The sequence below is a fragment of the Diabrotica virgifera genome, chromosome 3 (assembly GCF_917563875.1).
Source record: "Diabrotica virgifera virgifera chromosome 3, PGI_DIABVI_V3a".
In the NCBI taxonomy this organism is placed as follows: Eukaryota; Metazoa; Arthropoda; class Insecta; order Coleoptera; family Chrysomelidae; genus Diabrotica; species Diabrotica virgifera.
This window is the reverse complement of record NC_065445.1, coordinates 150716817-150742821: the sequence shown is the minus strand read 5'-3', so window position 1 is coordinate 150742821 and position 26005 is coordinate 150716817. Positions and strand designations below refer to the sequence as shown.

Here is a 26005-nt window from a genome sequence, read left to right as displayed (position 1 = left end):
TTGTTGTTTTATGAAATGGACGCATGCAGTCACTGCAAAGCACTGCTATCATTACCAGTCGATGCAGCAGGCGCATGCGATTCCTCGCGTCGGACGCACAAGACAGACCGGCCGTATAAAGTTTACATTTGAGGAGTGCACAGAACATCGCTTGCGACTGCTGCTTGCGTCAAACGCATGCGACAATCGCATAAGAGAGACTGCGGCTTAATTTACACAATATGTTTACACTATATATTTACTATACATTTTTCCAATAAAGAAATCAATCGTCGTTCGTCATTTATTTTAATGCAAAATGTATAAAAATTGTCAATAAAACTTGATCACACACTTCTAATAACAAATTTTTATTGGGCATTTGACAGTATTTTTAATACTGCCTTCTGATTGGTTCCGGGAATACAACGGGAACGAGAAAGTTGAAACATGGTCAACTTTCCCGTTCCCGTTACGGGACAGCTTCTCGTTCTCGGTTATTGTGCATCTACAACATTAATTTACATAGAGGTTAACTTTTTTCCCGTTCCCGTTTCCGTTCTCGTTCCCGTTCCCGGGCAATTGTGCATCCGCCTTTAACCTCTATGTAAATTAATGTTGTAGATGCACAATAACCGAGAACGAGAAGCTGTCCGGTAACGGGAACGGGAAAGTTGACCATGTTTTAACTTTCTCATTCCCGTTATATTCCCGGAACCAATCAGAAGGCAGTATTAAAAATACTGTCAAATGTCCAACAAAAATTTGTTATTAGAAGTGTGTGATCAAGTTTTAGTGACAATTTTTATACATTTTGCATTAAAATAAATGACGAACGATTGATTTCTTTATTGGAAAAATGTCCTCATCCGTATGATTGATGTAGATCATAGTACACGTACTTATATGGTAATTAGATACAATAATAATATAAATATTTGAATGATATGCTTTTTATCTTTATGCTGACAAACCTTTGCGATTGCACACATATAATATATGTGTATTTATATATTTACACAATATTATTGTGTAAATTAGTTCCAAGATTATAAAAAACGAAAATATTAAAAGCTCGTCATCAAATAAATCCATATTTTTAGAGTTAACAGACATGTTCTTTTAATAAAATTAGAAAAAGATCGTTCCACAAAATTTATTTTGAGAAGAAAAATAATTAATAGCACAAGTGACAGTGACACAAAACAGCTGTTTACCATTTAATTGTGAATCTGCTGATGCTTTCAGTTTCCGTTCTCGTTCCCGTTTCCGTTCTCGTTCCCGTTCCCGGTCAATTGTGCAGCCGCCTTAACTTTTTTCCCGTTCCCGTTTCCGTTCCCGTTCCCGGGCAATTGTGCAGCCGCCTTTACACTTAAAACAAAGGAACAGAACTATTATTTTCTTACGTCTCCATTCCGTTTCTTCCGTCTCCGTTGCGTCTACGTCTACGCTACGTCAAGGCCCCGTCTCACCATCAAATAATTGACAGTTATTTGATCAAACTTGACAGTTAGTGACACAAACTACACATACTAACTGTCACTTTGTGTCACTAACTGTCAAGTTTGATCAAATAACTGTCAATTATTTGATGGTGAGACGGGGCCTTTAAACTATAAATGAGCGTCATAAAGTTAGCGAAACGGTTTTTTCAAAGTCGTTATTTTGACTTCTACCATAACTCAAAAAATTGCACCTCGTTTGCGGATAATTGCACCATTCAAAATTTCATTTGCGGAGTTTCCGTTTTCGAGATATAAGCAAATCAAAAGTGGAGATTTCGGCGCAGCGCTAAAAATAAATGTCAATTTTCAGGGTATAAAATGCCGTAAAGTCACTAAATAACCATATCAAAAAATTGCACCTCGTTTGCGGATTATGAATAAACTGGTTTTAATTGAAAATTGTGAAAATTGAAAATGTTATAAAGGAAAAACGATTTTAATGTTGGTTGCCTATACTGTAGGGGCAAAGGAATGCCAGAATAATTTTCACTTTTGGTAAACCTAAACTGTAAGGCTAAAAGTAGTATGTACCATAGTCAAAATAACTCCTCCTGACTTAAAGGTAATCCCTCCTCTGAAATTTCATTTGCGGATATTCTATTTTTAAGTTATATCAAAATGAAATTTCTCGGGACAGCGCCAAAGTATATATTTCCATTATCGGGATATTTATCAAAAGCTGTAAAAATAACAATAACTATATCATTTAATTTCTTCTGGTTTGAGGATTACGAATAGACCTGGTTTAAACCAAAAATCATAAAGCTTAAAAATTTTCCGAAGAAAAAAATTTTCCATTTTGGTGGTCCTAAACTGTATTTGCAAAAGTATTATCTGTATTGTAATGTATATCTAAAATAATTGCTTCTGACGTAAGAAAATCCCTCCATTCGAAATTTCATTTGCGGATTTTCCGTTTTAGAGTTATAAAAAATAAAAATTTTCGGCGCCGCACCAAAGTGTTTATTTCCTTTTTGTAAATATCAAAAGCTATAAAAGCACTAAATAATCATATCTTTTAATTCCTCCTCGTTTAAGGATTATGAGTATACCTTTTTACTAAACTAAAATTTTTAACTTTTAACTAAAAATCATAAAAATTAAGAATTTTCCGAAGAAAAAATATTTCCATTTTGGTGGGCCTAAACTGTATTAGCAAAAGTATTATCCACCATATCTAAAATAATTCCTCCTGATTTGAGGATAATCCCTCCATTCGAAATTTCATTTGCGGATTTTCCGTTTTCGAGATATAACTAAATAAAAGATTTCAAATAAATTTTCATTTTCTGGGTATAAAAAGCCGTAAAATTGCTAAATGAACATATCACCTAATTGCTCCTCGTTTGCGGATTATAAATAAACTGGCTTTAATTGAAAATAATAAAAATTGAAAATTTTATAAAGAAAAACGATATTAATGTCGGTTGTGGTTGCCTACACGGTAGGGGCACAGGCAAAGGAATAGTAGTGATGTTGATTATAGTTACTTTCGAGGATTCGTTACAAATCGTTACTTTTGTATAAAATAATCATTTACAAAATAAAAATGTATACCATTTTTATTCAGTTACAATGCGAAGGCAAAACAATCTTACTTTTCAATTAGAATACGGAGTGCAATCCAGCTACCGAGAGCTTTTCCCACACATTGCAACTGAAACAAATAGGGTAGGGGACTTCTGGCAATTGAAAGATGAAGTTTTTCAATCCTAATAGCAACATTAATAATATTGAAAATATTAAAAATATTACTAAAAGATTTTTAAATTGAAAAACTTATTGGTACATTTTCCTGGTGACACCTCCAAGACTTCTACAATTTGCAAGCCAAATGGATGCTGCAGTGAAGACAAAGGGAAGGAATTCTACACTATGCAATTCACATCCCCGTCTGCAGCTTGGTATAAAGTTCCAACGGAAAATGCACCTAGTTACTCTACGGAGTAATACGACTATACGCTGTGAGCTCGTAGGTAGAGGGGATAATTAAAAAGTCGCGAGCGCCAGTAGTGACAAGTATGTAAACCTTTACCGGAAATTTGACATAAATGTCAAAGTGATTAATTTAAAACATTGAAATTAAAAACATTAATAGGAAATAATATTAGTTGGTCAAAGCTCTGGTGTATATTTTTACCTTAAATACACTTACGTTTTAAATACTGAATTTTAAGTTTTTTTAATATTTTGTAATATGTAATTATAAATTAATCTGAGCGCCATCTACACGATAATTGTGAAAGTATCCGAAGTAAAAAATTAATATTTCATTAATAGAACGTTAAAATGGTTAGCAAAATCTTTAAAAAATCGATTATAATTTAATTACTTTTTTGTGTTGTAAGAATTAAGCGATAACAATTAAATAATAAATTTAAAAATTACCGGTAAAAGTTGCATTAGTAATCCGCTAGGAGCGACACCAGCGAAGCTCAGAGCGTATTAAATAAAAATGTATACCATTTTCAGTTGCAATGCGAAGGCAAAACAATCTTACTTTTCAATTAGAATACGGAGTGAAATCCAGCTCTCTGAATCGCGATTTTCGATTCTTATTGGAATATCATCGGAGAGAGCGTAGGCTTGTTATCCATATCCTAACTGACCAGCACCGAGAGCTTTCCCATACATTGCAACTGAAACAAATAGGGTAGGTGACTAGCGTCATCTGGCAATTAAAAGATGAAGTAAGAAAAGTAAGATTGTTTTGCCTTCGCATTACAACTAAATAAAAATGGTATACATTTTTATTTTATAGTCGTATTACTCCGTAGAGTAACTAGGTGCATTTTCCGTTGGAACTTTACCAAGCTGCAGACGGGGATGTGAATTGCATAGTGTAGAATTTCTTCCCTTTGTCTTCACTGCAGCATCCATTTGGCTTGCAAATTGTAGAAGCCTTGGAGGTGTCACCGGACGGGTGAACCCTGGAGAACCTGAGCAACCTTACCGGAGATTGGGTATCCAATCCCAGTGGAAAGTAGGGTAAGGGCTGACGAGGAAGGGAGAAATGGTCCTCCGAAAAGGGGGTTGGGCGATAGGCCAGTAACATATTCTTGTAAAAAAGTACTACTACGAAACCTTCAGATAGGCCTCGGAATGGACGGATATCAAGACGACGACTTTGGCAACGGAATATGGAATTTATGCTGGGAACATGGAATGTCAGAACGCTAAATAGACCAGGAGCACAGAGGATCCTTCTACACGAACTGAAAAGATATAAAATAGGAATCACTGCAGTACAAGAAACTAAATGGTTGGGAAAACGTAGCCGTGACACTAAAACACACACTATACTGTATAGCGGTAAAGATGAAGGAAATAAAGAATTTGAAGTAGCCTTTATCGTAGATAATAAAATGAAGCACCTGATAACAGATTTTCAAGCCATCAATGAAAGAATCTGCAAGCTTAGGATAAAAACGCATTTCTTTAACATAACCCTTATAAATGTGCACTGTCCCACAAATGAACAGGAAGAATACACTAAGGTAGCCTTTTATCAAGATCTAGAACGAATCTATGACTCAATACTAAGAAACGACATTAAAATGGTGATAGGCGACACAAACGCCAAGATCGGAAAAGAAGAAGAGTACATAGGGGTAATAGGGAAACATAGGGAAACACAATAAATCAAATAGACCATATACTGACTGAAAAAAGAATGGCGACGAGTATATTAGATGTAAAAAGCAGACGTGGCGCAAGCTGTGACTCAGACCATCTACTAGTGCAGACACGGTTTAGATGCAAAATCAGTCGAAAGGTAAAGGAAAAATATCCAAAACAAGAAAAACTAACCTTAGGTAACCTAAAAGTCCCTGAAATACAAGAAAGATTTGAGAGAACAGTGGATGAAAAATTACTAGAAAAAAACAGAGCAGACTCCACAATAGAAAATCAATGGAACACCATAAGCAGTATCATACTAAACACAGCGAAAGAAATCCTAGGAACAAAGACACAACGGAGAGAAGAAACATGGTTCGATGAAGAATGCAAACAAGCTATACAGGAAAGAAATAAAGCACATAAGAATTACATACTCAGACGTACTAGAGAGAGAAAAACAGAATTTGAGAACAAAAGACGAAGAGCAGATAAACTGTGCAGGCAGAAAAAGAGAAAGTACGAAAACCAACGGATACTAAATATAGAAAGGGAGTTTAAGGAAACGATAAACACTTAGTTCATACCAACTTATCAAACATTTAAGACAGGGATACAAACCGAAGACTAGCCTCTGCAAAAATAAGAAGGGTGAAATCATTAGCGATATGGACGAAATTAAGATAACCTGGATGACATATTTTAAGGAAGTATTAAACAAAGGGGCACAACCACCATTACAACAACAGAGGCAGCAGCAGACATGGCAGGAGGTACAACAACAAGAACTGGGGAAGATGGAGAAGAAAATGAATTAACTAGACCCCCAAAGCTAGAGGAGGTCCAAACGGCAATCCACATACAAAAAAGCCATAAAGCACCGGGAATAGATAAAATACCGGCAGAACTACTCAAGCAAGGAGGAAGGAATTTGACACAACAGATGTACCAGCTAATACGAGAGATATGGATAGAAGAAGAAATCCCCAACAATGGAAGAAAAGTATAATCTGCCCTATTCATAAAAAAGGAGACAAACTGTTGTGTCAGAATTATAGAGGCATCTCTTTACTTTGTTCGGGATACAAAATATTCACAAACATCCTTAATCGAAGACTTCAACCTCTCACGGAAAAAATCATCGGGGAATATCAAGCAGGGTTTAGGCAAAATAGATCTACCATTGACCAACTATTTACAGTTAAACAAATACTAGCCAAAACATGGGAATATGACATGGACGTTTACAATGGGTGCGTTCGGACGACCATAGCGGCTGACTGTCAGCAGAAATCGGCTGAGTGGTTGTATCCAGCCGTGATAGGGAAAGCTTAGTAAATCTCTCAGCGGCTGACTTCCAGCGGTGACGTCTGACAACTATTGCTAGCTCAGCTGTCCAGCCGCTGTGGTCGTCCGAACGCACCCAATCTCTTTGTAGATTTTAAAGAAGCCTATGATTCAATAGATAGAACAATTCTACCTAATATATTGGAAGAATTTAGCATACCATCAAAATTAATACGACTAGTGCAAATGACAATGACAGAAACAGAAGCACAGGTATGTATTCAAGGACAGATCACTGATGCGTTTACGATAACGCAAGGACTGAAACAAGGCGACGGACTGGCTCCAACGCTTTTTAATCTTGTTCTTGAATATGTAATTAGACGGTTGACGGTGAGAGGAAATAACATACTTACAAACAAATCTACCCAATTAGCAGCATACGCAGATGATATAAACATAATGAGCAGAACAATAAATGTAGCGGAAGAAACCTACGTTGAGTTGAAAAAGAGTGTAGAAGCAGAAGGGCTAGCAACAAATACAAATAAAACAAAACTACTCATACAAACCAGATCAAATAGACCGGCGCAACAACACTTTATTGACGATATACAACATATGAATAGATTCACGTACCTAGGAATGGATCTGGTTGCATGCAATGAAGAACCGGAAATAAATAGAAGGCTTGTGCTGGCAAATAAAGCCTATTTCGCGATGGGCCACATATTCAAATCGCGAGACGTACACCGAAAAACAAAACTCCGGGTATATAAAACAATAATCAGGCCCATAGTAAGTTATGGCTGCGAAACATGGGTGGTGACACAGAAATCTGCCAATGCATTAGATGTGTTTGAAAGAAAAATATACCGTAGGATACTGGGCCCAATAAGTGAAAATAACAACTTGCGAATTAGGTATAATAGAGAAATATACGAGCAATATAGCGAACCAACTCTAGCACAATACACTAAACTGCAGAGATTACGGTGGACAGGGCACGTGGTCCGCATGCATGAGAATTGAATCCCCAGAAAATTGCTAAATGCAAGAATGCAGGGAAAAAGAACTGTTGGAAGACCTAAAAAGAGATGGGAAGACGAAGTCGATGAGGATGCCAGGAACTTCCTGGGAACGCGTTCATGGAAAAGAACAGCGGTAAATCGAAATGATTGGAGAAGCTTGTTGAAGGAGGCCAAGGCTCAATTTGGGCTGTAGTGCCATTGGATGGATGGATGGATGGAGGTGTCACCAGGAAAATGTACCAATAAGTTTTTCAATTTAAAAATCTTTTAGTAATATTTTTAATATTTTCAATATTATTAATGTTGCTATTAGGATTGAAAAACTTCATCTTTCAATTGCCAGATGACGCTAGTCACCTACCCTATTTGTTTCAGTTGCAATGTGTGGGAAAAGCTCTCGGTGCTGGTCAGTTAGGATATGGAGAACAAGCCTACGCTCTCTCCGATGAGATTCCAATAAGAATCGAAAATCGCAATTCAGAGAGCTGGATTGCACTCCGTATTCTAATTGAAAAGTAAGATTGTTTTGCCTTCGCATTGCAACTGAATGAAAATGGTATACATTTTTACTTTATAGTCGTATTACTCCGTAGAGTAACTAGGTGCATTTTCCGTTGGAACTTTACCAAGCTGCAGACGGGGATGTGAATTGCATAGTGTAGAATTCCTTCCCTTTGTCTTCACTGCAGCATACATTTGGCTTGCATATTGTAGAAGCCTTGGAGGTGTCACCAGGGAAGTGGACCAATAAGTTTTCAATTTAAAAATCTTTTAGTAATATTTTTAATGTTTTTCAATATTATTAATGTTGCTATTAGGATTGAAAAACTTCATCTTTCAATTGCCAGATGACGCTAGTCACCTACCCTATTTGTTTCAGTTGCAATGTGTTGGAAAAGCTCTCGGTGCTGGTCAGTTAGGATATGGAGAACCAGCCTAAGCTCTCTCCGATGAGATTCCTATAAGAATCGAAAATCTCGATTCAGAGAGCTGGATTGCACTCCGTATTCTAATTAAAAAGTAAGATTATTTTGCCTTCGCATTGTAACTGAATAAAAATGGTACACATTTTTATTTTGTAAATGATTACTTTATACAAAAGTAACGATTTGTGACGAATCCTCGAAAGTAACTATAATCAACATCACTACTATTCCTTTGCCTTTGCCCCTACAGTGTAGGCAACCACAACCGACATTAATATCGTTTTTCTTTATAAAATTTTAAATTTTTATTATTTTCAATTAAAGCCAGTTTATTTATAATGCGCAAACGAGGAGCAATTAGGTGATTATACCCAGAAAATGAAAATTTATTCGAAATCTCAACTTTTTATTTGGTTATATCTCGAAAACGGAAAATCCGCAAATGAAATTTCGAATGGAGGGATTTTCTTAGGTCAGAAACAGTCATTTTAGATATACATTACAATACAGATAATACTTTTGCAAATACAGTTTAGGACCACCAAAATGGAAAATTTTTTTCTTCGGAAAATTTTTAAGCTTTATGATTTTTAGTTTAAACCAGGTCTATTCGTAATCCTCAAACCAGAAGAAATTAAATGATATAGTTATTGTTATTTTTACAGCTTTTAATAAATATCCCGATAATGGAAATATATACTTTGGCGCTGTCCCGATCAATTTCATTTTGATATAACTTAAAAATGGAATATCCGCAAATGAAATTTCAAAGGAGGGATTACCTTTAAGTCAGGAGGAGTTATTTTGACTATGGTACATACTACTTTTAGCCTTACGCCCGGTTTCATAATCAGTTAAAGTGGACATTAAGTTTTAGGTTGGTACCCTTGTCAATGCAATTCATATGGGTAAATGTCAACGTTAAAGTGGACTTTAGTTAATGTTCACTTTAAGTTGATTATGAAACCGGGCGTTACAGTTTAGGTTTACCAAAAGTGAAAATTATTCTGGCATTCCTTTGCCCCTACAGTATAGGCAACCAACATTAAAATCGTTTTTCCTTTATAACATTTTCAATTTTCACAATTTTCAATTAAAACCAGTTTATTCATAATCCGCAAACGAGGTGCAATTTTTTGATATGGTTATTTAGTGACTTTACGGCATTTTATACCCTGAAAATCGACATTTATTTTTAGCGCTGCGCCGAAATCTCCACTTTTGATTTGCTTATATCTCGAAAACGGAAACTCCGCAAATGAAATTTTTAATGGTGCAATTATCCGCAAACGAGGTGCAATTTTTTGAGCTATGGTAGAAGTCAAAATAACGACTTTGAAAAAACCGTTTCGCTAACTTTATGACGCTCTATAAATGCAACTTAACTCCACTCAACCAGTCCACGATCACACAACTCGAAACACAAGTAAATAAATAAGGTTGCCTGAAGCATGGCGCGAAGCCGTGGACTTTATAGGACTAGCTCGGTCTGTAGATCCTTGTCGATTACACGCAGACTGACAGATTGACATTGACAGATATTCAAAATCAAACTCAAACTCAAACTACTCAATCCACTTCCTGCGCAGATCCCATCCGGTGAAGAGTTAACAAACAAACACACCAAGGGTAAGCCAAATATTAATAGCTGTTTACAACTTTTTGTTTTCATTATATTATTTTCTTAACATTAGTAAGGTTAGTTATAAGCTTAGGATATTAAAAACTGATCATTAAATAGATTGGCCTGGTCTTTGCGGTCATGGAAGACCCCGGGGGGGGATCCTTGTCCCCCCAGAATATAGCAGATATTATAGGTGTCGCAGGCACTGAAACGAAAGCCATCGAAAAAGAACAGATACCGAAACCAGTATTTCTATATGAACAAAACGACCTACCACCATATGTTACATATATTGAATCGAATACTAAAACAAATAACAACATAGGTAGACTTAACAACTTAAAAATAGCAAGGGAAATCTTTAACCTACAGTTGAAAGATGTAAAAAAAATTGACAACAAGGGTACCAACAGACTGGCTATAGAATTCAACAACTACCAAGCTGCAAATGAATTTATAAGCAATAAAAGTCTAACAGAAAAAGGATATAATCTATTTATACCTACAAATTTTGTTACCTGCAAAGGTATAGTAAGGGGCATTGATGAAGATGTTGATATTACAGAATTCTCTGCTTTCTGCGAAGCATCTGTACGTATAATAGGTGCAAACAGGCTAAATAGGAAAATATTTAACACAGAAACGAATAAACCGGAATACCACCCTACAAGAACAATCTGTTTCACCTTTAAAGGCACACGTCTACCCAGATATATAGAGATATTTAAACTGGCCTATCCAGTAACGATATATATCCCACCAGTATCCCAATGCTATTCTTGTTTTTTATATGGACATACTAAGAAAAACTGTAAGTCAAAAGCCAAATGCTTTACTTGTGGGAGCAAGGAACACAGTGAAACTACTGAGAACTGTGTAGCAAAATGCTACCACTGTGAACAAAATCACAAATCCATAGATAAATCCTGCCCAGAGCACAAGAGGCAAATCGAAATAAAAACAATAATGGCTTATTATAATTTAACATATTATGATGCGGAAAAAAGTTGTAAAAAATCATATACAACAAGCAGAAATAACAAAACTATCTATCATAACGAGATAAATTACAACCCACAAAACTTCCCAGAACTACCAAATACTAGCTACAACCAACAAAATAAAAGAGATACTATTACCCCGTCACAAAGAAGAAACACAGACTTTAACTTAAGAACAAAGAGATCCTACCAACAAACATTGGAATCACAGAATGCAAAAAAAAGACCTACCCAACAAAGATACAACATAGAAGAACACAATGCTTGCCTTCTATCACCCAACTCCAGACCAGAAAGGGGTTCACAAAAGAATTCTCCAATAACTCAGCTACCTTCAACTTCCAAATCACAAGAAACACATTTCGATTTGCCTACTAGTGCCTTTAAGCAATCCTCAACAGACAACGATTCACCTATTAAAGATGAATCACAATTTGTAAAAATTTTCTTTGATCACTTCAAAACCTTATCAAACCAAAACCAAAATTATATAAAAAATTTTATAAACTCTAACCTATACACAGATTCCTACATGGATTTAGATAATCCACAAAACAATTAAGTTTTAACAACTATACACCATTATACTTCACTACGAATTTACTCTGCTATCTTCTCTTCCAAACAGGTTTTTTTTTGCTCTTTAAAATATAGTATACCAAAAAATGGATCAACAATTTACATATCCAAAGTTATATCATATAAAACAAACATGAGTGATACAAAAAACAAACTAAAAATACTTCAGTGGAATATTCGAAGTGTGAATTCTAACAGATCAAATCTAATATCACTAATAAGGAAATATGATCCAGACATTATCTTTTTAAACGAAACATGGCTAAAAAATAGGTATCAGTTGCACCTAAATAACTATTACATCTTAAGACAAGATCGAGAAGACGGATATGGAGGAATTGCAACATGCATAAAAAATAATATCCTATTCACGCATATCAAAGACTTTAACAATGAATACATCCAATACACTATTATTAAGATCACAAATATACATCTGATAAACATATATGCAAGTCCAACCGGTAAAATTACAACTGAAGTCCTAGACCAAATTTATAACAATCTACCAACTAATACCACAATTCTCATGGGTGATCTAAATTCACACCAATGGGACAAAGTAAATACTAATGCAGGAGGCAGAGCTATTAGCAACTATCTTTTAAATAATGATATAATATTAATGAATGATGGAACAGGCACCTTATTACAATCTCCGAACAACAATGTCAGTGCGGTGGACATCACAATGGTAGGTTCCAAACTTTCTGCTGCTTCTAGCTGGGAAGTAATCCCTGATTGTGGAAACAGCAACCACTTTCCAACGATGCTAGACATTAATAAAAAAAGTTGTCAACATAGCATAGAGAACTACAAACAGCACACATTTCAATCAAGGAACTTCCTCAAAGCTGACTGGGAGGAATATCAGGAAAAGATCTCAAAAGAAATGAACACCAACAAGAAGATAGAAACTTTTGAAGAACTAAACAGCATAATTAACATAGCAGCAGAAACAAGTATCCCAAACAAGACTCATAATAAACAAAATAAGATAAGTAACCCCTGGTGGGATGATGAATGTACAAATATTATAAGAGAAAGAAAAGTAGCAATAAACAACTTTAATTGTTCACCAACGATAGACAACTATATAATAGCAAAACAACAGATAGCAAAAGCAAAACTTTCCTTAAAAGTCAAGAAAAAAAATAAGTTTATCGAATTTTGTGCAACTCTAAATAGAGATTCAAACCTATCATATGTATGGAAAAAAATTAAAAAATTCTCCCACCAAAGGAAAAAATACAACGCATTAAAAATCGATGACTTGAAACGACAACAATTCTTGAAAAATATGACAATAGTTAATATTATTCCAGACTTTAGCTTTACAATAAATTACATCAGTCCATCATTCACAATGGAAGAACTTAACATAAGCCTTAAAGACAAAAATAATTCCGCACCAGGTATGGACGACCTGTCATATTCCATGATTAAAAATCTTACAGACGATGCCAAAACAGTGTTACTACACATATACAATCAAGGCCTCTATGGTGAACCCCTCCCAAGTCTATGGAAAAAATACAATGTAATCCCAATTTTAAAACCAGGAAAAAACGCTGAAAACCTAGATAATTACAGACCCATTGTACTATCATCTTGTTATGTAAAAACACTAGAAATAATGATAAAGAACCGGTTAGACTACTTACTAGAAAAAAATAGTGTATTCAGCGACTTTCAGACAGGTTTCCGTAAAGGATTGGGGATCCAAAATAATTTAGCTTACCTCACATCTCTTATTCAACTTGCTTTTCGAGAAAATGAATCTGTTCTGGCGGTGTTTATGGACATCAAATCTGCATATGATGGAATCAACATATATAGTCTCTATAACAAACTGATAGATCTCTCCATACCTAGTGACCTAGCAAACCTCACATTCAAAATTCTAGAAAACAGGTTATTATACACCAGAAAAACTGATGGTTCTTTTATTGGACCAGAGGTAGCCACAACAGGAATTCCACAGGGTTCTCCTCTTAGCACAATATTGTTCAACATTTATGTATATGATCTCTTCAGAACTGTAAATGAGAACCCTAAAATAATAGGATATGCAGATGACCTGGTGTTAGTATGTAAAGGTAACAATATAACAAATCTAACAGAAAAAATAAATAAAAGCCTAATAAAATTAAAAGTATGGCTAAACGAAAACAACCTATCTCTATGCAATGAAAAATCCAAAGCAGTATGGTTTACTAAGGGGAGAAGGAAAACCATACCCATAAACATTAACATAGACAATAACACTATCCCATACAGTAACAATGTCAAATACCTAGGAGCAATCCTACATACAAACTTAAAATGGGATCAACACATAGAACTTATTACAAACAAAGCAAAAATCTCTCTTAATGTATTAAAATATATTAGTAGAGTATGGTGGGGTGCAGATCCTAAAATACTCTTAAACATCTTCAACGCATTGGTGAGATCCCACCTAGATGTGGGATCAATATTCATTAAACCCACATCAAAAAATAACCTAGAAAAAATAAATACAATTTTTTATGAAGGAATCAGGGTTTGTCTGGGGTGTATGAGATCCACTCCTAAAAACGTCCTATTGGCAGAAGCCTCATTAATAGATCTGGAAACCAGAAGAAATATATTAGCGAGCAAATTTTTAATTAAACCTCTCTCAAGCATTAACCACCCTCTAATACAAATCTTAAGCAAAACACACACCATACATAAACAAACAATGGACCCACAGGGATTCACCAATATGCCATATCTTATTTCAGCATTTGACAAATATACACCATTCTTAGAAAAAATACATAAAGCCAAAATTCCTCCAAGCTATGACTTGGAATATAACTATATTATGTCCGCTGTTGATATATTGGATTTAAAAATAGCCAAATCCACTCCAAATATAAAACAGAATTTTCTTGTGGCCACAGAAAAGCTGAAACCAACATATACTTTTGTATATACAGATGCATCTAAAACCAAAGATCGGGTAGGCTTTGGCATATACATTCCATCAATCCAATACAGATTCTCATCTAGACTGCCAAATGAAGTATGCATCACAACAGCGGAAATGGCAGCCATAAATGAAGGAATATCAACCATCCTAAGGAAAGACCTAAAAAACGCGGTAATACTTACAGATTCAAAAAGTGCTGTAACAAAACTGACAAAAACTGGTATAATCAATTCAGAGGACTATATAACTATTATGACAAAAAGACTAATACTAGACGCCAACAATAATAACAACAATATCCTGATCGCCTGGATACCAGGGCATGCAGGTATTCCAGGGAATGAAGAGGCAGACACATTAGCCAATCTAGGCAGAACCTTAAATGTACCAAAAGATATTAAAATTGATGCACAAGAGATCTTTAACATCGTCAAAAACAAGACCATAGAAGAATTCCAACAATCATGGAAGGAGTCACTAAAACAAAAGGGAAAACAATATGCAACAATACAAGATAAGTTTCCTCAAACTAACTGGTTCAACAAACTACCATATATTGATAGACGACACATAACCATGATCACTAGGATGCGTACTGGACACTGCCTAACTGGAGAACACCTACACAGAATCGGAATTAAAGACAATCCCTATTGCGAATGCGGGCAAACAGAATCTCTAAATCATATATTCTTGGAATGTCCCATTAACAAAATTCCGAGAATGGATCTATATGAATTCATAAAAAGAGAAGGTTTCGAATATCCTTGTAATATGAACACAATACTCTCCAATATAAACTTGGAAATTAGCAGATTTTTAATCAAATTCCTGGCTTATAACAAAATCAAAATTTAATTAACTTTACATGAAATGACAGCTATTTTATTTTGTCTCAAGCCCATAATAACATAACCAGTGCTGCCGCTGAAAAATTTAGGAATGTACTAGAATTCTTCATAAAATGTACTAGATTGTACTCACTGTCGCCAACGACGGAAAAATGACACTTGACAGCCCAGAAAAGAAAAAAAAAATGACAGATAACAACCCAAAAAAGAAGAAATGACAGATGACAGGTTATTTTGTTAGATGTTAAAATAAAAGACAAAGAAATATAAATTTTATTTATATAATATACAATAAAACGTAAAACCTGTCAGTAACGGCCACTAAAAATGAAAGGACTGTTGGCCGGTATTGCCAGTTTTTGTAGTCTACATAATATAATTGGTTTGTGGAATTTTTTAACTGGCCGTTTTAGTACGGTGGCCGGTTTACACAGGTTTTGCTGTAGTTTATATTTACATTAAAACAACATAACTGAAACTTTAAATACTTATTCTCACTCTAAAAATATAGAAAACAAGAAGTGTAAGTTCTAATAAAAAAATATATACATTTTTAGATGAAAGTTAAGAAACAAATACTCTTCAGTCGAGTATTAAATCAAATACTTAAAATATTTCTTGTAGAATATTGACTAATTAACAAGGCTAGACTATTTTTTGTTTATAAACATAAACCACAATAAACATGGAGGAGCCAAGACGCAAACGGCACAACGGCAGGTGTAATAAAGTGTAAACCACAAACCATACATACTTATAGACGTTTCACGACCATGTTAATCTTTTGGATCGAATTAACGCCATCTCTTGATTGGAATGGGAACTAAATTGACAAATTTTAGTTAGGTGGGAATTTCAAATTATAAATTTTGCGGGATTTTTGATGAAATTTCGCAGGAAATTAAAACAACAGAAAGACAATTCAATGTTTTACTGAAAACTTCAAATATTCCAATTTGTTTTGAAAATGCTAAACACTACTGCCATGTGTCACGTGAAAGCACTGATGTAATATTGAGTTGAATGAAAATTTTTGAAAGAATCTTGTAGGATGATTTTTTAGATAAATACCTTATAATCTTTTACAAACTTCCAAAAACATATAGGCCCGAAATGTTGATGACACACTTGTCTATTGGAATAAACTGTTTCAGGATCTATTATATTGTTTTTTTAAATGTGGAGAAACACAACATGGGATGATCAATCAATGTAAACTAAAAATTCTACTCATAAAAACGGAGAGGAGGTTAATACAATTGATTAAAATTGTGATTAAATCTAATTAAAAACGTAACACCACTATACACAATAAAATAATTAAGTCACAAACTGTAAAATAAAAAGTAAATAACAAAACAAATTAATTTAATTGTCAACTGTCAGTTGTTAAATATGACAAGAGAATTGACTGACAGCGACATCTCTGGATTGGAATGGTAATTAATTTGCTGTCTTGACCTTGACAATTTACGTGAAACGTCTATGAGTATGTATGGTTTGTGGTGTAAACTAAAAACAGAGTTGCCCATAACTAAAAAGACAGTTCACACAACCAACACAATAACCAAAAAGTCACTAGAAAAATCACCAAATACATAATACATCTCCTTTATTGGTTAGTATCTGTATAAAGTAAAGAAAATAGATTGTGTAATAAATGTACTAGAAATGGGTGGATAATTTACAAAATGTACTTTCGTACTCACTCGCTAAAAATGTACTAGAAATAGTCATAGAGGTATATATTAACATAGAGTGAGCCCTCACTCCGCCACCACTGACGACAAGATCTCTTCGACTGGTTTGCGGTATCTCTTTCTAGCACAATGTATCGAGAAACATAACATGAAACTAAGTGGGGGTACGGGACGGCAAGTGAAATAAGGAGAATTACTTTATTCTTCTTTTTTCTTTAATCATTATGACAAGTGACAAGACAACATAACCCAAATAATTTAATCCGGCCCTATTTCTATTTTTGAACAAAATGTTGGAAATATCTTAGTTTATTTTTAGTTCTAGCTTATTTATGGCTAGATTGAAAATCTGAATTTTCTAATATTGGTTCATGATTATCATCAGGGACTTGATTCGGTTCTTAAACAGGTAAATTTTCTGTCTCATCTGATATTGATTTGGTAGTGGAATTCTTTAGTGTATTATTTGGACTTTCATTTTCATCTTAATCACTATTGTGATTCAATAATTTTAGGTCACTTTTAGGAGCTGAGTACTTCGTTGCAACTGTACTTTTCTTTCTGTTTGGATACTGCATTAAGGCATAATCTACATTGGCTTCTAAAAGATAATCCTTTTCAACTAAAGGATCAAACTTACTCATTCATACAAATTTTCTTAGTAATACTTTGTCTGAATCTTTCATGAAGAAATAGAATTTCTGCTAGTTGATCTTCATTGATAAGTAAACACATGTTCATGATGTGTACAATTGGTTGCTGTAGACAGTAAACTTCATATAGAGTGCAGAGCATCTGGTATATAGAACATTTTTCCATTTAGTGATGTCTAAATTTCTGGTTTTCAATGCTAGATTCACTGCTTTCCATATAACTCCATTGTATCTTTTAACTTAACCATTTCCTTCAATATGGTGTTGTTCTACTTGAAGATATTCCTTTAGAGTGTAGGTAATTAATAAATTCTTGGTAAGTCAAGCTAGTCCCCCTCTGTCTGACTGGACGTATCTTAGCATGGAAATCTTGAAAATTCATCAATTTTTTTTTGTTCAGAATCTGTGAGGATACGTGAGAAAAAAGTAACGGGTCTTCCAGATTGACTCAGCATGATAGCAATAGCAAATTCATTCATGTATCTGTTTCAACAATGAGAATTTATTTTTCATTAATTACTGTCCATAGAAGTGCAATATTGTATATCCCAAAATATTTATAGCTTTTGATTGTAGTGACATTTATTTTGATTTAAAGTTAACCCATATTTTTTAACGGCATTTAAAAACTTCAAATCATAGCTATCTTGATCCTCACCACTAACTGTTACGTCATCTAAATAAGCGTAAACCCCTTGTAGATTTTCTTTTTTATTGATAGAATCAATGGCTCTCTAAAAATATGATACTCGATTGGTCACCCCAAGAGGAATACAACAAAATTGGTAAAGGCATCCACTTTCCTCAAAAGCTGTACATGGTTTGTCAGATTCATGAATTGGCTATTCTCATTTAAAAAAATATTTGATTACGTCATCACGCCCAGATGGATGACGTCACTAGTATGTTGTATACAGTAGAACCCCGAAAATCCGAACTAATTGGGGGGACAGCCTGTTCGGATTCTGAAAAGTTCGGATTATTCGAAAGTCAGCCTAACCAGTAATTCAAAGCTCTCCTGCAAAACGTGTAACCTGGCTATGAGAAAACCGAAGTAAATTTATGTTTAACCTTTATAAGCACTACATATAAAGTACCTACGTATTTATTTTTAAGAAATTTTAAATGTCAAAGTCCTACGAATCCAATATTGTTCAATTTTCTGGTTATACTTTGTATAATAAACATGTATTTAAGTTTTTGTCTTGAATTTTTAAAAAAAAATTTCACTTTCCGTTAGTTTGGATTTGCAGGGTTCTACTGTATGTCAAAAATATATATGAGGGGGGCAAAATATATTGAATAACCCTGTACATCAAGAAATTTACTACCAACGTCTCTGTTACTGAATATATCACTAAGTACAGGGCAACCTATTTAAAACTTAAAAAATCAGCTAAAAAATTAAACTATCAAAATCATCTGAGAAGCTTTAAAAGTGTTGCAAAAGAAATTTGGTCCATAATAAACAATCTTCTTCGAAATCAAACTCACAAAGCTCAAACATTTTCCCTTCCAGACCATGAATACTTTATTAATGTGAGTAAAATTATAACATCAACTATTTTGTCACAAGAGATCAATTTTGTTAAGATCCGATTTCCTATCTCCCTAATTCAAGAAAGGTCTCAAATTCATTATTGATAAGACTAGTTGATTAATCTGAACTGATCCAAACAATCAATAGTATCAAAAGCAAATCTTCCTGTAGTACTGATGGACTATCCATAAAAATTGTCTCAAATCTCCCAGAAAATGTGTTGGGAGTCCGCATCCCACTAATGACTCTTTTAAGGGGCTATCCTAGTGTAAAAGAACGAAATTCACATACTTTTTTTGGGAATATCTAAAATAAAAAGTACTGTACCAATTGTTTTGAAAATGCATGACTATTTATTATAAAAAGAAGTACAAGTAAAACAATTTTCATAAAAAAAAATAATGAAAATTTAACGATTTATGCCCTATCTACTGGCACAGTGAAAATAAAAAACATGGCTCCACTGCTGCAGCGATTGGGACTAATAGAGATCCTGAATTATAAAATTGCAAATACATATTGATTATTGAAATATTAGTTATTTCCTATACCATCAATTAGGATTTTTGGAAAAATGACGAAGTGTTGAAATTTTTTTAAATTAGCTAGAACATTTTCAGTTTCAAAAACCGCCAAATTGACATTTTTTATCCGATTAAAAAAATCCCTATTTGATGGTATAGAAAATAACCTATATTTCAATAATAACTTTTGATATTTTATGTTTCAGGATCTCTTTTAGTCCCAATCACTGCAGCAGTGGAGCTATGTTTTTATTTTCACGGTGCTAGTAGATGGCGAATAAATCGTTTCATTTTCAATATTTTTTTATGAAAATTGTTTCACATGTACTTTTTATAACAAATGTTCAGTAGTAATAACCCGAGGACATTGATAATTGTTCGAAAAATTTTTATAACAGATTTCGAAAGCTTGTTGCTTGGAAACAGACCGACGCCGTAGGCGGAGGTCTGTTGCCTGTAAGCAACAAGCTTGAGAAAGTTGTTAAAAAATTTTTGAGCATTTATCAATGTTCGAGGGTTATTCGGATAGAAAATTTTTTGCTGATATAAAATTAATAATAATTTCATTAATATTCTCATCAGTATTACAACCAAATCGTGACATTTTGAAATATTGAATATTTGAAATGTCAAAATCGAAATGAAACGAAATGTAGGTATCCATAGCTACATGATTGACTGAAAACAGCCCATGGGATCTGTTTTCAGTATAATGTTGGTTTTATTGGTTGTATTCAATCAGATGACCACAAATTAATTGATTTCATTGGATTTCTAATTGAGCAAAAAATTTTCAAAATAATTGGTACAGTACTTTTTATTTTAGAAATTCCCAAAAAAGTATATGAATTTCATACTTTTACACTAGGATAGCCCCTTAAGAAAGGTAAATTTCTAGAGCTGCCTAAAGACAGCCATCATTATTCCTCTTCATAAGGGTGGTGAAAAATCTAATGCCTGCAATTATAGACCTATTGCATTACTACTGGTACTCTCAAATAGGACCCATATTACACAAGTATAAAAACTTGTTGCTGGTATGAGCACATTGTGTAAATGTTAGGATTTAAAGAGGATATAAAAACCTTCAATACAATTATGAGCGTTAGTCTCTTTATATCCTAACATTTTTTTTGTTATTGTTTTAGTTTATTATTGTTTTTTATGACTCTGTAAGTTTTGTGTATAAATTGTACAATTTTCCATGACAATAAAGAATTTTTCTATTCTAAGTTGTCTATTTGTTAAACCAAAGCATTGATTATTATTACAAAATATTAATATAATCAATTAAATAATAATATTAATCTCACAAACAATATAGGAAGTATAGTTAAAAAGAATAAACATAGTAATCCACAAGGAAATAAATCTGCACATAGCTATAGCCCAAAGTAACTTCTGTTGTTTATCCAAATCTTCAATAGTCAAAAACATTTGTGTAAAATTAGATTCCAACAGTTTCTCCTTTTCCTACATTTAAAATAGCTGGTGTTTATTCCTAAAAACAACAAATACATAAATAAAAACTCTAAATTGTATACCATAAAAAAATCATACAAATATGACAAAATATCACAAGAGTATTTTAACATTATTTAAGGACAATTGCCATAATAAGCCACAACAAAAATGTATTAAGCGAAAAAGCTATAGAGCTGAAACAGGAAGTTGCTATGTTTGGTCTATATATTAATGAAAGTAAAAAAAAATACCTAAATGGAATATAACAACGGATTCTTATCGGTAATAAGAAGTGTTTTTATGCATACAAAGACGTAATGAAAAGTAAGTTACTGTTACTGAATCGTGAGTATAAGCTTAGAATCTACAAAACAGTAATTACACCAGTGGTCACATATGGATGTGAAATGTGGACCATCTCAACCACTAATGAAAATCAACTGAGAATATTTGAGCGTAAAATACTAAGGAACATATTTGGACCAACACATTGTAGAGATGGTTCATGGATAATTAAAATGAACCACAAGCTGAATGAACTAATGCAGAGCGCAGATATTGTTAGATTTGTAAAGTCTCAAAGACTAAACTTTCTTGGTCGCTTAGAAAAAATGTCAGATAATCGAGCTGTGATGTCAGAGATGGAAGCCCCAAGGAAATATAACAAGAGGAAGGCCCTGTAACAGATGGATAGACGATGTAGAGAAGGATCTTAAAACCATAAATATCAGGCAGTGGTGCAGGAAAGTAGCGACAGGGCAGAATAGAAGAATGCTGTTAAGCAGGCAAAGATTTACCAATGGTTGTAGTGTCATTAGAAGAAGAAGATTTAAGAACAGTTTAGGCAGGCTATATGCATTAAGGCATTATTAAGCTTTGCATTTAACCATATTGTAATACACTATATCTTACATGGTCAAGCATGATTTTCTTTACATAACCCTTGTTCTAAACTAGAACCGAATTGGTAAGTACATATATATTTTTATTGTAGACATTTTAAAAACTTATTACTTAGTTGAATTACTTTAAACTTACCACTTATAAAATGTTTACTACATACTCTCATATTTTAATTTGTGGTCTGTTCTCTTTATTGCTTTTATCCAATGTTCCTGCCTTTGTTTGGATAAAATGCATTTAAATGTATTGCATGGGGGAAATGTATAGCCTTGGGAACAGTAAAAAGTGAGGATTTTATCCCTGTTTGTCTTATTCCCGCAATTTACAGGCTTCTCAAGAAAGCCCTTGCTACAAGTCGGTCAAACACAAGGAAAGGTGTTTTTTCTTTTTTACACACAAACAAATTGACACAAACTGATAATTACTATGGGATAATTCAGTTCTGTAGGCTATAAACAACTTTATATTTAATTTACTATCACAATTTCGCTGCACAATTAACAATAAAAAACAAAACCAAACAGAATATTCGTCTAAAAACATCTACAAATAAATGTCAATGTCCAATGTAAACAGTGACTAAATAAAAATAACAGGAAAGACATCAGCTAACTTCGTACTTCTCCTAACTTAAAAATGACGTTTATCATACTGTCGCAGCTTTACTATGTGTAAGAGTGAAGTAGCACTAATCCAAAGAAAAAAGATGGTGTCGTCACTTCGCTCCGAATGACACTCTCTCTGTCAATATATACCTCTATGGAAATAGTACAATTGTACTAGAACCATAGAGGTATATATTGACATAGAGAGAGTGTCATTCGGAGCGAAGTGACGACACCATCTTTTTTCTTTGGATTAGTGCTACTTCACTCTTACACATAGTAAAGCTGCGACAGTATGATAAACGTCATTTTTAAGTTAGGAGAAGTACGAAGTTAGCTGATGTCTTTCCTGTTATTTTTATTTAGTCACTGTTTACATTGGACATTGACATTTATTTGTAGATGTTGTTAGACGAATATTCTGTTTGGTTTTGTTTTTTATTGTTAATTGTGCAGCGAAATTGTGATAGTAAATTAAATATAAAGTTGTTTATAGCCTACAGAACTGAATTATCCCATAGTAATTATCAGTTTGTGTCAATTTGTTTGTGTGCAAAAAAGAAAAAACACCTTTCCTTGTGTTTGACCGACTTGTAGCAAGGGCTTTCTTGAGAAGCCTGTAAATTGCGGGAATAGGACAGACAGGGATAAAATCCTCACTTTTTACTGTTCCCAAGGCTATACATTTCCCCCATGCAATACATTTAAATGAATTTTATCCAAACAAAGGCAGGAACATTGGATAAAAGCAATAAAGAGAACAGACCACAAATTAAAATATGAGAGTATGTAGTAAACATTTTATAAGTGGTAAGTTTAAAGTAATTCAACTAAGTAATAAGTTTTTAAAATGTCTACAATAAAAATATATATGTACTTACCAATTCAGTTCTAGTTTAGAACAAGGGTTATGTAAAGAAAATCATGCTTGACCATGTAAGATATAGTGTATTACAATATGGTTAAATGCAAAGCTTAATAATGCCTTAATGCATATAGCCTGCCTAAACTGTCCTTAAATCTTCTTCTTCTAATGACACTACAACCATTTGTAAATCTTTGCCTGCTTAACAGCATTCTTCTATTCTGCCCTGTTGCTACTTTCCTGCACCACTGCCTGATATTTATGGTTTTAAGATCCTTCTCTACATCGTCTATCCATCTGTTACAGGGCCTTCCTCTTGTTATATTTCCTTGGGGCTTCCATCTCTGACATCACAGCTCGATTATCTGACATTTTTGCTAAGCGACCAAGAAAGTTTAGTCTTTGACACTTTACAAATCTAACAATATCTGCGCTCTGCATTAGTTCATTCAGCTTGTGGTTCATTTTAATTATCCATGAACCATCTTTACAATGTGTTGGTCCAAATATGTTCCTTAGTATTTTACGCTCAAATATTCTCAGTTGATTTTCATTAGTGGTTGAGATGGTCCACATTTCACATCCATATGTGACCACTGGTCTAATTACTGTTTTGTAGATTCTAAGCTTATTCGCCCCGAGCGTTAACAAAGTGTCAAAGCAAAATCGACCGACCTGCTCATGGTGGCGGTTTTTTGAAATTTTATCAGGACGCTTTGTGTATGTTTAAATGAGACATTTAAAAAAAATGCCGTGTCACGCTAGTGATATTATGTATTAATATAAACAGAAATTAAAAACGCACTTAATCTGATATAAATTCTTCACTTTCCAATATTGATTATCAGTTTGATTTTGTATACATAACCTCACTATCGCAGTTTATGTCAATAAATCTTTATTAACGAAAAAGAAAATATTTTTGTTGCACTATAAATTACAGTATAAATTAATAACTAATGAATTCTAACAATTTTTTTCGGTTATTGTTACTACAAAATAAAATATTCAAGTTTAACAAAATAATCCCATAAGACTCAATGTTAAAACGTCCTTACAAAATCTGACAGCGTATCACGTGACTGTACGTAGAGGGGAGACGCACGGAGCCAATACTCACGATTCAGTAACAGTAACTTACTTTTCATTACGTCTTTGTATGCATAAAAACACTTCTTATTACCGATAAGAACCCGTTGTTATATTCCATTTAGGTATTTTTTTTTACTTTCATTAATATATAGACCAAACATAGCAACTTCCTGTTTCAGCTCTATAGCTTTTTCGCTTAATACATTTTTGTTGTGGCTTATTATGGCAATTGTCCTTAAATAATGTTAAAATACTCTTGTGATATTTTGTCATATTTGTATGATTTTTTTATGGTATACAATTTAGAGTTTTTATTTATGTATTTGTTGTTTTTAGGAATAAACACCAGCTATTTTAAATGTAGGAAAAGGAGAAACTGCTGGAATATAATTTTACACAAATGTTTTTGACTATTGAAGATTTGGATAAACAACAGAAGTTACTTTGGGCTATAGCTATGTGCAGATTTATTTCCTTGTGGATTACTATGTTTATTCTTTTTAACTATACTTCCTATATTGTTTGTGAGATTAATATTATTATTTAATTGATTATATTAATATTTTGTAATAATAATCAATGCTTTGGTTTAACAAATAGACAACTTAGAATAGAAAAATGCTTTATTGTCATGGAAAATTGTACAATTTATACACAAAACTTACAGAGTCATAAAAAACAATAATAAACTAAAACAATAACAAAAAAAATGTTAGGATATAAAGAGACTAACGCTCATAATTGTATTGAAGGTTTTTATATCCTCTTTAAATCCTAACATTTACACAATGTGCTCATACCAGCAACAAGTTTTTATACTTGTGTAATATGAGTCCTATTTGAGAGTACCAGTAGTAATGCAATAGGTCTATAATTGCAGGCATTAGATTTTTCACCACCCTTATGAAGAGGAATAATGATGGCTGTCTTTAGGCAGCTCTAGAAATTTACCTTTCTTAAGGGGCTATCCTAGTGTAAAAGTATGAAATTCATATACTTTTTTGGGAATTTCTAAAATAAAAAGTACTGTACCAATTATTTTGAAAATTTTTTGCTCAATTAGAAATCCAATGAAATCAATTAATTTGTGGTCATCTGATTGAATACAACCAACATTATACTGAAAACAGATCCCATGGGCTGTTTTCACTCAATCATGTAGCTATGGATACCTACATTTCGTTTCATTTCAATTTTGACATTTCAAATATTCAATATTTCAAAATGTCACGATTTGGTTGTAATACTGATGAGAATATTAATGAAATTATTATTAATTTTATATCAGCAAAAAATTTT

General features: G+C 33.4%; 2 long non-coding RNA genes across 2 annotated transcripts; one reads left to right on the top strand and one right to left on the bottom strand.

The window, feature by feature from the left end:
* Positions 1–20995: 20995 nt before the first annotated feature.
* On the bottom strand, positions 20996–22881 carry LOC126882107 (uncharacterized). The gene is made up of 2 exons (XR_007697139.1): positions 22280–22881; positions 20996–21278 (listed from the first exon to the last, which is right to left on the bottom strand). It is a non-coding gene; the product is annotated as an uncharacterized LOC126882107 (long non-coding RNA).
* A 45-nt stretch (positions 22882–22926) lies between these two features.
* LOC126882106 (uncharacterized) lies at positions 22927–25325 on the top strand. The gene is made up of 2 exons (XR_007697138.1): positions 22927–23559; positions 25043–25325. It is a non-coding gene; the product is annotated as an uncharacterized LOC126882106 (long non-coding RNA).
* The last annotated feature ends 680 nt before the right edge of the window (positions 25326–26005 follow it).